Raw genomic sequence first — 15,053 nt, forward strand, 5'->3', positions numbered from 1 at the left:
CGGAGACGCATTAACTGTTCCTATACCACCTGACTGTGATAGTGACGAGTGCCGTAGTGAAACTAATGCTGCACTGGCACCTTCAAATCACATTTCTTTGGAGTATCCTGATTTTGTGTGTAACGACGACTGTACAGAGATTCACATAACAACACAGTGTGAACTTAATGACCTAGTGAGAGATGTGGAACTGCCAAAAGGTAAAGCGGAAATGTTGGCGACAAGATTACAACAGTGAAACTGTCTTGATAAAACTGTAAACGTGACTGCGTTCTGCAACTGCCATATGCCATTCCTTCCATTTTTCGAAAATGAGACGAATTTAGTATTTTTGTCGTAATGTACAGGGACTAACTGCAGCTATGGGCACTAACTATTGCCACCAAGAATAACTCCGGAAGTATGACAGGAGCTGAAAAGTTTGTGGGCCAAAGTTGCAAGTGACAACTGGGGTCATAATATGAGGTTGTTGTTGCTAGGTGGGGTATATGAAGTTGCTCACCAAAATCCCGTGGTCGGTGAATGTATGGTGTGGGATTCTGGAGGACAGAATTGAAGGCCCCTAGTTCATCGAAGAAAATCTTAATGGTAGGAAGTACACCACATTCGTACAAGAAACATTAGGTTTCTTCTAGGAAGAAATACCTTTAGGAAGAAGAAACGAAATATGGTATCAACACTATGGGTGTACGGCACATTTTTCGCTGATTGCTAGAAATGAGTAGCAGAGACAGTTCCCAAATGGTTGGATTGGATGCGGAGGAGATGTGTCGTGGTCGGCTCTTCGCCAGACTTGACGCCTCTGGTTTTTTTCTTGTGGGGATGCGTAAAAGACATTGTTTATAAAGACGTTCCAACTACACCTGAAGGTATGCGAGGGAAATGTCAGAGCATATGCTTCGATAAGTGCCGATGTGCTAAGGAATGCAACTCAATCCATGATAACTATATTGCAGCACTGCACTGATACCAAAGGTCATCATTTCTAACACCTCCTGTAAATGGACATTCATGCCGCTTTTTGACTTTCGTTTACCTTCAAAGACCTTACTGTTACACATCATTGGATTCGTCTCCATAGCATCTATCAGAAAATAAGTACCAAACTACATCATCCCATTAAGAAAAAAAAGGTTGACCTTCATATCTCTGACGCCATCCCTACCTAGCAACAAAAACGAACGTTGTGCCATGCTTCATTTGTCCGACAAAATTTTCAGCTACTATCATGCTTTCTGGGCTATTCTAGGTGGCAATACTTAGTGACACACCATTTGTAAACGGATCAGTGGAGATTAGTTATCGCCTCCTCCAAAGTAATCTCAGGTGTGTGCTGTATAATAATGGTAAGGTGCTACGATCGCTTCCGATTGGGTATGCACCTTACATGAAAGAAACATATGAAAACATGAAACAGTTGTTATTGCGATTGAACTAAGACAAGTTTAAATGGCAGATTTCAAGAGATCTGAAAGTCATAGACATATTACTTGGGCAACAACACAGCTACACCAGATTCTCTTGCTTCCTGTTCTTCTGTGATAGCAGCGCGAAGGCGCTTATTATGAAAAGGAGAATTAGCACGAGTCTCAGTCACCGGAATCAGAATCTCACAGTGTTATGCACGAAGTTCTTGTCGAATCCAAGAACATAATTCTCCCTGCTCTTCATATAAAACTAACTCTACTGAAAAATTTCGTTAAGACCATGTAAAAAACTGGGGAAATACTTCTTTATTTGCCCAAGAAATATCCACGTCTTCATGAGGTTAAAATAAAAGAGGTGATTTTCATGGGTACCCGAATAAGCGAACGGTATTCACGAAGATATGCAAAGATTTTAATATGTTATTCTACAAGTAAAACCAAAGAAAAAAGTTCATCCAAACATAAGTCCGAAAATGTATAGTTATGGAGTTTCGGCAAATAAAAGATTTTGCCTGAAATTTAGCGAAACTGTACGAGCTTAAAGTAAAGAACGATTTCCATTTATTTTGTTGTTCTTGATCTAATGAATCTAATAAAACATGTTCCAGACGTGTATCTGCAGTAGTTTTCCAGAACATCCACAGAAGCAAACGAGTAATTTCGTAAAATCTTTAATTTATTAACTACTTGACCCAAGTTGTTTTTCAGATTCCAGACAATTGTACAAAGTTTTCAACAGAAGTCGTAGATTATTTAATTTTGGAAAAATGATGGTAATAACATTAACAAACTGTATGCGGCCGCGGTGGTCTAGCGGTTCTAGGTGCTCAAGCCGGAACCACGCGACTGCTATGGCGAAGGTTCGAATCCTGCCTCAGGCATGGATGTGTGTGATGTCCTTAGGTTAGTTAGGTTTAATTAGTTTGTAAGATGGCAAGAACTATGCCCCTTACATGAAGTCATTAAAGATCACCTAACTCACGTTGAGCGAAAAGTAGGGCTGAACATAATGACTGACAAGGCACAATGCATCTTGCAGAGGGTATAGTATGGACTTAGTGGAATAATTAATGTCAGGTGATGGTTTTAAAGTAATTCACACGAAATGAAAACTGTTGAAACGAGTCGATTTACTGGACGCTAGTTTACCCTAGGGATACATTTGGAGTTGAGCGTGGCCGGCCGGGGGAGCGGCTAAGGGAAGTGACAATAGGCAGCTTAGGGTGGCTCAAGCTCTGAGAGAGTGGTAGCGGTGCGTGGCCTCCAGCCGCCTTAAGATGAGTGACAGTGAGTGGGTTGTTGACCCCGACTCCATGCTGGTGTACTGGGAAACAGACGGAGAACTTGTACGCCTGTTGATAAATGACCGTCGTCCTGTTTTCTGTGAAACATGCGACGAAGCCGCACAAGCTATGGTGGAGCGGTCAACAGAGGTCAAAATATGCGTGTTCGTGACTATAGCAACTTCACGCTGAATTCACGGTCCGCAGAGCCTGAAGTAAATCAGGTGAAGAGCGACAGCATGAAATAGGCCGGCCTCCGATGGGAACGTAGGACCAAGGAATTTGAAGTACTCTCCTGGAAGTCAGAATTCCGGAAAACTTGGTGTCTGAGCAGACGCTAACCTTGATGCGTGGCCTGGGGGGAGCTAGATAGAAGAAGTTGAGAGGAAGGGAAATTTTGTAGGAATTTGTTCACTTCCCAGTCCAAGGCATTGGTCGGCGCTGCGAAGCGATGCATAATTAACGCGACTTGCGCCGCCATTGGCGCAAGTGATTTTGCTGGAGGGGAAACCGAGGCAAAGAGCGGACTGGCAGAAGTCTCATTAGAGGTCTTCCGTTCCCATCTTGCTTAGAGTGCGGACGTGCCGTTCTTTACTCAGCTTGCCTGAGAAAGAGTGAGCATTTCAGCAGTTTAGGACTTAGCAAATGGAACGATTGAGCTTGGAGATAGGAAGTTTTGGTTCAGCTATGTACTGAGCAAGATAGCTAGGAGCTGCCTTGCAGCACCACGAGGTCGGCTGACGTCCGCACAACGACACCGCTCCGCCACGCTGAATTCGCTGATATCGAGCCCGATCCGGCCACTGATTAATTTGTTGGATCACGTCGGCAAAGTTTCCACGAGGGTTTCATGGGCCGTGTACTGTAGAATTCTTCTTGCACTTTGCATTGCGCCTGGGTCAGTCGATAGGAATTACTTTTGAGTTATCGAACTTTACTCTGCGCAAACGCAATTTATTACCACTGCCTGGTAGGAGAGTTATGTAATGTGATGATTTAAGGTCGTGAGTTAAAATAAATTTGTGATAATCGACTGCATTTGGTTTCAATCAAGTAGTTGAAATCCCAAGTCACTTTCTTAATTAATTTTATGTTCAACGTTTGCATCTGGTGTTCGATAGCTGCATATAACATCAATGTGCACCCCTTTTTAATTAAAAGTGATCAATTGTGAATCAATTAATGTCAACAGTGCCACTGAAGTTCAATCAGGAGTCACAGGGCCTTATTACTTTCTTTGCGATATCCGATATTGCAGCAGTTTTGCACTCTTTGTTGATCTGTTAGTCAATTAGCTGGGGTGAACACACGCCAAAACCAGATAAGTGACGGGTGGGGGTGTTACAAGTTCTAAGTTCTAGGGGACTGATGACCACAGATGTTAAGTCCCATAGTGCTCAGAGCCATTTGAACCATTCTTGAAACTGTATGCATATGTCAGATAATCTGCTTTTATTAATAGTTTGGGACACGTGAATCAATATTAAACCGGAAAAACCAAGCTCAATGTTAAGGAAGTTTTACAGTGTACATACAATTTTACAATACATCCACAATAAAGTTCAAAAAAGTTTCCACCGAGTTTAGTGTATTTAGCTGCACGCGTATGAACAGATTTTGTTGCTCGTTTAGGTTTCACAAGGTTGTTCTTAATTTCGCCTACTGGTATCAGCATTTGAACAGCCTTCTGACAGATGAAAGTTAGCTTGGCAGCCTTTGTTCAGCGGCCAACAAACTTTCTAGATAAAAAGAGGGCAGAAAAACTATAAGGATCTTGTGGACATCTTCTGCACTACTACAGCAGACTAGGGTGCAACATATCCTTAAAGTTACAATTCTTACGTTCCCTCTTGGACTCCTTTGTGGTGCTGCAACCGCCGAGCACGGAGGGCATTTCCACCAGCAAATTTCGGACGCGGAAGTGAGGTACCAGGCAGAGTGAATGCATCAATGTTAGCCCATCATTGTTGGACACTAATTAGGGAATCAGCTGCAGAAAACTACAAACGGCAGGTCAAGCTGTTGTGCCTTCAGAGAGCTTCCTCCGAGGGATAACACCAAGGTAAATACACGCGTGCACTTACAAATCCAATAAAGTAAAGTTTTCTTAACTTCAAAGCGAAAGCTGATTTTGCATTTTCATTAACGTTTTCGCTATCAGCACCCCCGAAAACATTGAGAATAACTGTTTTCATGCCAGTTACAGAAAAAAGTTGTTAGCAAGTGTAATTGGCACCAATGCAACCTAGCTCTGTGTTGTGTCAAAAGCAAATGACATTAGTGCTCCAACTTTGAATCCCAAGCATTTTCGTTGACGCGAGAATGGGCGGTGGAGAAAGAGTACAACATATGTAAATAATCAGAGGTGATGGGTACATAGAGAAGAAGATGGAACAGTACTTGGACTCATTAGTATACTCGAAGTCACCCTGAACAAACACCTGCGCGTTCAGATAAGGACGATAACCAACGCTTCGTGCAGTTGATCACTTATATAGCTCTCGCAGCTATTCCGGTACACTGCAAGTGATTACGGAAGGTCAGCAGCGGAAAAAAAACTGATGGTCACTGTGTGGGATTTCCACGATAACCTTCAACACTACTGCACGCTAGAGCTGCGTACGTAAACGTACTTGCCAGTACAGATTGCGTGACAGCTTAACCGGTTCCGGTAAGTGACGTAAGCTTACTGCAGCGCGTCTTACAATTTGGCGCACTGTCATAACTCCGCCGGTTTAGAGTGCTCGGAAATGCGGACCTCTGCCGCCGACAAGCACTTGAAAGGACTCCGAACACTTCCAACCAGATCCCCCGTGATATAACAGGAGCTTCATGCTATATTTTCAATGCTCACATTGGACAACATTAATTGCAGATCTCCCTCTACCAACCATCCAAATAAAATCCTTCAGATTTTACATAAAAACAAATTTTTCTGCTCGCAATACTATCGGCAACGGACTTGCCGCAGTGGATACACCGGTTCCCGCCAGATAATCAAAGTTAAGCGCTGTCAGGCGTGGCCAGCAGTTGGATGGGTGACCATCCGGACCACCATGCGCTGTTACTATTTTCCCAGATGCACTCAGCCTCGTGATGCCAATTGAGGAGCTACTCGACCGGCCAGTAGCGGCTTCGGTCAAGGAAAACCATCATAACGACCGGGAGAGCGGTGTTCTGACCACACGCCCCTCCTAACCCCATCATCACCTGAGGATGACACGGCGGTCGGATGGTCCCGCTGGGCCACCTGTGGCCTGAAGACGGAGTGCAAAATGCTATCAGTGCACTTCCTACCTCGCTTCATGAAACATCAGACATTTACCTTTAGGCAATGAGACGTATTTGTAGCCTACAGCAAGGAAATACTGCGCACAAATAACGTGGCCGTAAATTGCGCAGTCGGCAATGCAAGCATGGGGAGAGCGATAACCGTGAGGGCTACGGGCAGGCGCAGTTGGGGAAATGCTGAGAGCTTGAGTGGAAGTCGAAGTGCCTCTCTAAACTCACATCTTTGGCCAATATTACGTGGAGTCCCTCCACACCCACTCTTGCATGGTGACCATCCAGAAAGATCTAGTGTCATCTCTGCTGTCTTTAGTATCTGAAAAGAATTTCACCGAAAATGCAACCAAGGCAGCTATTTATTTTCACTTGGCTTGTTAGCCATTTGTAACTTACAGACAAATGTCATGAGTGGCGAATTTTAAATAACATCTACATTTCTATTGTCGCCATGTTAAGGTTAGCTTCTTTTGGCAAAACATAGAAGTGTTTCCCCAGGATCATATCAAAAACATTTTATGCAGATGCAATTGCAAGACAATTCTGAAACAGTGGTCTATTAATTTTATTAAGGGAGGAAGGGAGGAAAAGTAAGGTTCCACCAGCTGTCGATGGCTCTTACAAATTGCGTCTTTCATCAAAATGTCTGTAGTTTGTGGCATAATGCGGAAGATAACGACGTTTTGCATAACAAACATATGGCAAAATAGTGTTTGCTTGTTGTCATTTGTCTAAATCTCATTTTGGTATTTCAAACCGTTTATGAAATATGGGGGAGGTTGCGGATATTTCATTTTGGCTTTATCGCTGGTGCGCATAATCGCAAATGAGTACGTTACATCAGATCAATTTTCTCGAGGTTGGTGACAGTGACCTCCACCAAAGTCTGTAGAAAAATTCAATATGTTAGCTAAATTTCATATTCAGCAACATATTCTGTAATATGCACCAAACGCAAAATCATATTCGTTGCAAGCTTTTTCCAATTTAGTGCAAAGTGCAAATATAACAGTAACTATCACCATTAACGAAATGATGGGCACCGTCATGATGAAGCTGACACTCAAAGCTATAAGTAGTGGAAAAACGATTTTTATTGTCTTTTTGCCGGATAGTTTCTGTATAATCGTATAAGGAAGAGTCCAAGGCGTGATCGATTCGGTCATCGCAGCGTGTCGCCCACAGGCCGAAAGCGGGCTAATGACTTCGGCCTCCCCTCCTCAACAAACGAATGAACTCACTTAGCACACGTAAACTGGTCATTGCACATAGGCCACTGTATCCTCCGCGGGCTCCAGTCAACGTTTTCTTACGCAGTGACCAGTTTCATATCGCTGTCAGCAGTAAAATTGTCTTACTGCCCACCGGTTTCACAATAATGGCAGTAGGAAACAATTGTGAAACAGAGTTAAACCATGACAAACACTTCATGTGAAAATTTTATGAAAACCTAATGAGCATGTCTTTCAACCCTTACTGCCTATTGCCCACCATCAAAGCTGGATTTCCTGCTAGCAGGCAGTAGGAACCATGTTGGTCTACAGAGACTGTAACACTATGTACCAATCCCACCTCTCCATTTTTAGTCATCTGACAAGAATGGCATCTATCTATAAGAGCACACATTTGTTTGTTACGCAGTATACTTCACGAATTGTTGTAACGTTTTACTATGGCCTCAATGAGTCACATCCAGTACCGTATTTATAGACTCCTGGGCTGAACTTTTGGTGCAGGATACAGCAGTTTTCAAATTAAAAAAGCTTGAAGGTTTAGTATTTAATTAATATAATGTTTTTGCTACAACATTTACATTTTAATGAATTGATGAGATTAAAAATTGAACATTATGGAAATTACTACACTATTCAACACGACTTATTAACATCTCTTGAGTATAACAGAATTGGCAGTATTATTACTATGGAAAAAATACTTTATGAAAATATATACTTTTTTAAACGTTTCTGTTTTGAAATACTCGACGCAAATGAAAGCGTGTGACTGTCACAAGTAAGTAAGCTATCTTTCAGAAGCCTTGGATCATAAGAACTTTTTATTTTTTCTGCAGTATCTTGTTGAGTGATGAAAAGTTTTCTGAAAATGGATTTCTCTCATATAACGAGTTCAAGAACCCGCATCCAGCGACAGGCAGTAAAGCCGTTTGTGGGTGTTGGTTTGGATGAAATGGGGGTTTGCTGGATATCGAATTGCGCCAAATGTAACTCACTTCAAGGAGCCAAAATTCTGTAAACCATTCGTTAACCCTTTCACCGGAACATTTTTATAGTGGCACAATGAAGTTAATTTCTGTATCATACTAGAATTGTGACCAACTGTCTACATGTAATTTATTATAATTTAATTTTCGCGATTTAGGTCCTCAAACTATGGTGGTAAGTGTTCTTCCCACAGGTGCTTTGTGAGTTATGGGTTGCCATTACACAACCTCTGAAATTTTCTTGATGATGCTGAACAATTGTAGAAACTGACTCGCTACGTGTCTTATCCATCAATATACGTGTAGCAGTCACGAGAGCATACACTGTACTGCAGAAATAAAGCAACGTGTTTGAACTTCACAAGTGACAACCGCAGTCGTCTCACGAGCTGAAACGTAGCAGTCTTTATACAACTACGAGGTACAACTGGACGTCAGGCTCTGATGGTATGTACACTTTCCATGGCCCCTTAACAGAACAAACTTTCGTTACTGTGGGCAACTAATTTTACAGTATTATAGTGATGGAATAACGACATATAAAATATTTTATTCGAAAACAAAACTATTTGTTTTGTTGCGAATATTGGGGAAAACATTGTTAATGAATACTGACAACACACATCAATTGCAGAAAGTTTAGATTTTTCCGTAGGAGCATTTTGTCTTACTGTTCTGAAGAGTTTTGTAGTTTCTGATCGTAATGTTCACATTGTAAAAAATAGAGAAATATTTAGAATTTAATTTTAAAGTGTACTTTCATGTAATATTTGGAGCAAACGATGTTCATTCAGTGTCTGCTCGTTGGAACAAAGTGTTGTAGGCATAGAATTTTACTGCAGGTATGGCACCGATGCTTAGTTTTCCTGTGCAGGGCATATCACGCACCTTCTTCGTGATTACATTTTTAGGGGCTGCCTCATTGTAATGTGTTTTTTTTTCTTTACAGCCTCATTTGAAGAGCTCTTGGCAATATACTGGAGAACTCTACTTTGCGCTGGACGTGACATTCTATCATATGAAGTCATAGATTCTTTAGGAATTCTCTTCATACTAGATCCAGTGTTTGAAAACAGTACCGCATTTACATTTAACTTACCTTAACCTAGCCGGCCGTTGTGGACGAGCGGTTCTAGGCACTTCAGTCTGGAGCCGAGCGACCCCTACGGACGCAGGTTCGAATCCTGTCTCGGGCATGGATGTGTGTGATGTCCTTAGGTTAGTTAGGTTTAAGTAGTTCTAAGTTCTAGGGGACTGATGACCTCAGAAGTTAAGTCCCATAGTGCTCAGAGCCATTTGAACCATTTGAACGTCTACCACGTCCCGTCGTACTTTGCAGCTGTGAGGGCACAGTAAACAGGTCAAGATTCATAGAAAATAAAATCTCCCGCCAAGTGTGAAGTCCTGCTGAGGACTTTTGCCTGATTCATGGAGCCCTTATAATCAGCTGTCACGCGTATTTCTTCATAACAATCACTCGACGGCATACTGCAAGTGTAATAAAGACGCTCCTGCAGCGTTTTCGCTAGGAAGTATTCCATTGCACATCTTACACCCGCGACATTGCTCACTCTGATTTTCATCTCTTCACTCACACGAACCGAGGGATACGAGGAGGGAATTTTGGCACAGACAACGAATTGCAGACCAAGGAAAGGAATTGGCTGCCTTCTATGACGAAGGTACTTAGGAAGTTGGCACCAAGCTTTGAGAAATGTCAAAGTCGGAGCATCGACTATGTAGAGCAGTAGCTGGAAGGTGTAGCTAAATGCTGCACATAAAACTTTTTTTTTTTAATTTCCATTGTGGGTTCCAGGTCGTGACAGTTTGGACGTTGAAAACAGTACTGTCTTCGCTTACTGCGTGCAGCCGACGAATGTGTTAAGAATAGTTTGAAGTGATTCCGCGACGCGTTTGACAGGGTACTCGAAGCGACGAAGTGTGGTGTTTGAGAGATGTATGTTGACTTAATAAATATCAGCGGTCTACTGAAAAACATTCAGCCGAACAAGACCATACAAAATGATTACCTCTACGTACTTGACGAATATACGGGGGGCCACACCATGGTATTAACACAAAGTTTATTTATTTATTGTAGAGCAGATCCACAGGCTGAAGTATACAGAGTCTACGCGTATTGTGGCCCTGGTCACATCAGGAGTCAATCGACTTAAGCATACATGTGGGAGTAAGACAGAAGGATATTAGGTAGAGCAATAACACGAGCTTACTTAGCTTAGCTACAGGCAAAGGAAATGGCGCGGTTGGAACAGTACTTTAACTTAAGTTTGTGTACGAAAGAAATTGCTTACAAAACATTCGTTTGCCATATACTAGAATACTGCACATGTGTGCGGGAAGCAGCCAGGGAGAAGTAAGTTATATGACACATCGAGTGTAGGCGTCGGTCACAGACATGGCTGGCTGTACAGGGAGGAACAGAAATCCTGAAATACTTGTAACTGATAGACACTTGACGAAAGACTGTATTAGGCAAAAAACATTCTTACAGAGTCGGTTCTCAATGCGAAACTACGTAAAATCTTCACCACTCTTACGTTCGGATCCCATAGAGATCAAGATATTATTATGGAATACATAAATGGCCCATAAAAATACGTTTTCCCGACAACATACCCGACAACACTGTCCGGCAATAGTGCGCCACAAAGTGGACGAATGGTTCTATGCCACACAATGAAAGTAGTTTGTAAGGACAATAGATATCACGCTTTGTGGTTCAAATGGCTCTGAGCAACATGGGACGTAACTGCTGAGGTCATCAGTCCCCTAGAACTTAGAACTACTTAAACCTAACTAACCTAAGGACATCACACATATCCATGCCCGAGGCAGGATTCTAACCTATGACCGTATTGGTCACGCGGTTCCAGACAGTAGCACCTAGAACAGCTCGGACACTCCCACGCTTTGTGGATGCGTTCAACCATATATAAGAGAGGGAGAGGGAGAGAGAGAGAGAGAGAGAGAGAGAGAGAGTAAACCAGTTACAACACGTCTGTTACTCTTTGGTTCTTAGCTACTGGTCATTCATACAGAAGTTTAATGTAGGCCTACCTCTATAAAGTTCACTATTCATCAATAAGCTTCTTGATACCAGAAGTATGCAGCGCTTTCATTGAAGGACTTCAAGATTTTACTAACGGAGGTTTGACTAAATTACGATCTTTATTTTACTTTTCTTAAGCAGCATATACCATTGTTTACACTATCAGTTCCTGCTACAGCTACCTCTCGAGATAGCACGATACTCATGTCTACAAATGAAAATGAAGATCGACCTGCGATTCAAATTTTCCTATCCAACTTTTTTGCCTCGAATTTGGCATAGGTTCGAAGACATCGGAATTTTTTGTATGTTCCATCAAGCAAGATTTCTAGCTCATCGGCAAACAGCTTGCCAAATGTACAGTGTTATTCTAGATGATGGACCCATTTTCAAACTACGTATTTATTCAAGCACAAATCCAAAATGAACAAGCTTTGTACCAATGAAAAGAGGAAATTTCGAAGTTTTTTCATAATGTTTGATATAAATTTCATAAATTTAGTAATTTGTAATTAATTAGTTTTAATAATTATTTAATAATGCGAAATGTGATAAATGCTATAATTGTTCAATGTGGCCACTACTGACTGCACGGCAAACATCGAGGCGGTGGCCAAACTCTTAACACACGCGAAAGCGTATCCACTGATACAGATTGCACGGCCGCAGTGATCCGGTTCGGCAGATCGTTCCGTGTGGTTGGTGGAGTCGGAACGTAAACAGCTTCCTACACATAAGCCCATAAGAAATAGTCGCAGGGTGTGAGATCAGGAGATCTCGGTGGCCAGAAGTGCAGAGCCAAGTCCTCAAGTCCACTGCGACCGATCCACTTCTGGGGAAGGAAGTCATTTAAAAAGCCTCATACATCACGGTGCCAATGGGTTGGGGCTCCATCCTGTTGGGAAATGAAGTCCTGGGAATCTTCCATAACTTTAGGGAACAGCCATTGTTCCAACATGTTCTGCTACGCGACTCCCATTACAGTTCATTCCTAAAAGAAAAATGGCCCATAAACCTTTGTACTGGATACGGTGTGGTGCAATAGTGAACGTGAATTTTCCAAACCCCTTATGCGAACACTATGTCTGTTGACATTTCCACTAAGGTGAAATGTCGGTTCATCAGTAGAAACGTATCATCCTACATCTTTGCTAGCACAATAACTACAAAATAAGAGATGCTTCTCTTTGTCATTGGGATTGAGAACCTGCACAGGTTGCAATGGTAGCACTTGTACAGAAAACGCCATCTCAGAACGTTCCACATAGTGGGTTGGGGTATTCCAAACTCTTGACTGGCTCTATTGGAATACTATTTTTTTAAATTGATTTTCGATTTCCCCCTACCTGGGGAGGGGCGGGCTGACAGCAGTTTAATACGCTGCTCTACAGCCGAGAAAAAAGTTAAACAAACAATGGGGAGAGAAACGAAACAACATAAAAAGGCGACACAACGATGACTTTGTTAATAACAGTAAAATGGTGGAAAGTTGCGGATCTGAAAATACAAAAACACGGCGTTGACGGTGCGGACACAGGAATGAGACATGAACAATTAAAAATCACGGCGACAGTTTGGTTTCTGTTCGCATGAGATAAAAACACCAATAGCGACAGTATGGTGGCTGTTCGCAACACTGAAAGGGGACGCACAACACTGAACACTCACGTAAAACAGCAATGTAGAGTGTAGAGGCGACATGGCGACAGATGAGGGGGGGGGGGGGGGAGACCAGGACCGATGCCGGGGAAAAAGGGAAAGGGGGGGAGGAGAGGAAAAGAAAAAAGGGGGGAGGAGAGGAGGAGAAAAAAGGGGGGAGGCGATGGAGGGAGGGGTAATAGGAAAAAAGGGGGGGGGGTGGTAGACTTACTGTCACTGCGCAAAAAGCTTTCTTGAATCCGTCGGACATCATCCTCTGACACACGGGATCGGCCTGTGGTATTTTTCTTTGCACACACTTTCAGTCTGTTTAAATTGCTTAAACCAACGGCTAATTCTTTTGCGTGCGCTGAGCCAGGATTAATTCACTGTACTGACAGTCGGGAGGAGAGGGATTCGTACCTTGTCCAGTCATCCTGATATGGATTTTATACATTTTTTTCACTAGTCGTTAAGTGGATACAGCCATGGTTCCAATCGTAAGACCATGGCCAAGATCAACCTTTGCTTAATCCTATCTTGCGGCACAGAACGCGTAGATCTGCAGTGGATCTCTTTCGTGTTGCGATGGTGAATTTGGATTCCTGTAATATGTGTGATGTGCCCGACGCTATTGTGCTGCACGGTCGAAGGATAAATAAATAAAAATAAATGAATAAATTAATAAATACTCATTCTAGTTTGTTGGGAACGAAAACAGATATTAAGCAAAAATGAAAGCAATTTTGGCGTGAAGTGTTCATGCAACTTTACTGCAGTTTCACTGCCATATTATTCAGCTTCCTACACGTATTCTAAGAATAAATTATGTAATTACGTGAAAAAGAAAAACACGAATTTGGCAACTCGATATTCAACCATTTCTGTAGTGGTTTCAAAAAGCAGCAGCTAAAGCACATCCTGAGGCGTGATCAATACATGGAAATGTCAGGTTCAAGGGCAAATCATGTGAATTCCACTTCTTCGAAGATGAAATATATATACAAACTACAAAACACATCTGTAGTCATGGTACAGTACCTTAATACACGGCATCATGCGTATAACCTTGTCAGTTACTAAAAGCTACGAATGTACCAATATGACTTAACAGTTTACTATCTCTAAGGCACTTCACACGTACAGTTCTGCATGGTGACAAAGAAGAGTCCAAAGACGGAGCACTCAATTGCTCGGTAGAAATAAACGCAGTCTGCGTTTCTGTCCAAATAAATAAAAGCCTCCTCTGTCACCTATTACCTATTTAATATCGAACACTGGGATTACTGAATAACAGAAATTAATTATACACACAAAGAATATTTCTTCAAGAAAACACTTAACGTAAATGAATTAATGCATATGTTCAATTTCGCATATATTCGTCTTTTTTCAGTTTAATTTTACCTGTGGTTGATGTGAACTGGAATGCGGGAATAAATGCTTCAATGCGTTGGTTCTATGCTCTTGTGCTTTGTGCCACTTCTGTTCGTCTTCATAAATACTAGTTGTAACCAACACTGCACACAGAAATATTCGGACAACCCACCACTCCGACACATTTGTAAACACTACGCAGGCTTCTGCGCTGCACATCCATGCACTCACGTCATCCGATATGACCTTGCGTGCACTGCGCGCTGCCAACGCCGCCAACATACAGCACACAGTAGAAGTTGCTTCTGTAACACATTTTCTGCGCGCAAAAATAAGTTGATAGTGAACTCTTACAAAAGCATAATTTGAAATGAAATATTAAAAATATTATTATTGATTCACAAACCTAACTATGACATGTAACAGTCATGATTGACTCAAATCTTTGCGCGTGTTTTTACGAACCTGAACCTAGTCTGCAGTTCCACAAGATAATGTTGGCTGCTTTGTCGCTCGAAGCTTGTTCGTGCTTCTTCTTTCAGTTATGAAGCTGTATTAATTATCAGTGTAGACAAAATAGGGGAATTATATTAGTGCATGAATATTTATAATTATTTTTCTATTAAATAGTATACTGTTTCAATTTTAAACGTTTGAAGACTGCATGCACAACATTCGTTTTCTGTAGTTATCTAAATTTCTAAAAGGGGCGTGGTCACTGATTCTACTGTAGCGTAATGGCAAGTGCA

General features: G+C 41.9%; 1 protein-coding gene across 2 annotated transcripts in view; it reads right to left on the reverse strand.

Annotated features, from left to right (window-relative positions):
* LOC126267389 (constitutive coactivator of peroxisome proliferator-activated receptor gamma-like) overlaps window positions 1-14,547 on the reverse strand; it is an 88,400-nt gene extending 73,853 nt beyond the window's left edge. The window contains exon 1 of one of the 2 annotated variants that reach the window (XM_049972577.1): window positions 14,335-14,547. The gene's annotated coding sequence lies outside the window, so the exon portion shown is untranslated. The remainder of the gene's footprint in view (window positions 1-14,334) is intronic. The other variant, XM_049972578.1, reaches the window with a different exon arrangement.
* Window positions 14,548-15,053: the final 506 nt, after the last annotated feature.

Source organism: Schistocerca gregaria, chromosome 4 (genome assembly GCF_023897955.1).
Source record: "Schistocerca gregaria isolate iqSchGreg1 chromosome 4, iqSchGreg1.2, whole genome shotgun sequence".
Classification (NCBI taxonomy): Eukaryota; Metazoa; Arthropoda; class Insecta; order Orthoptera; family Acrididae; genus Schistocerca; species Schistocerca gregaria.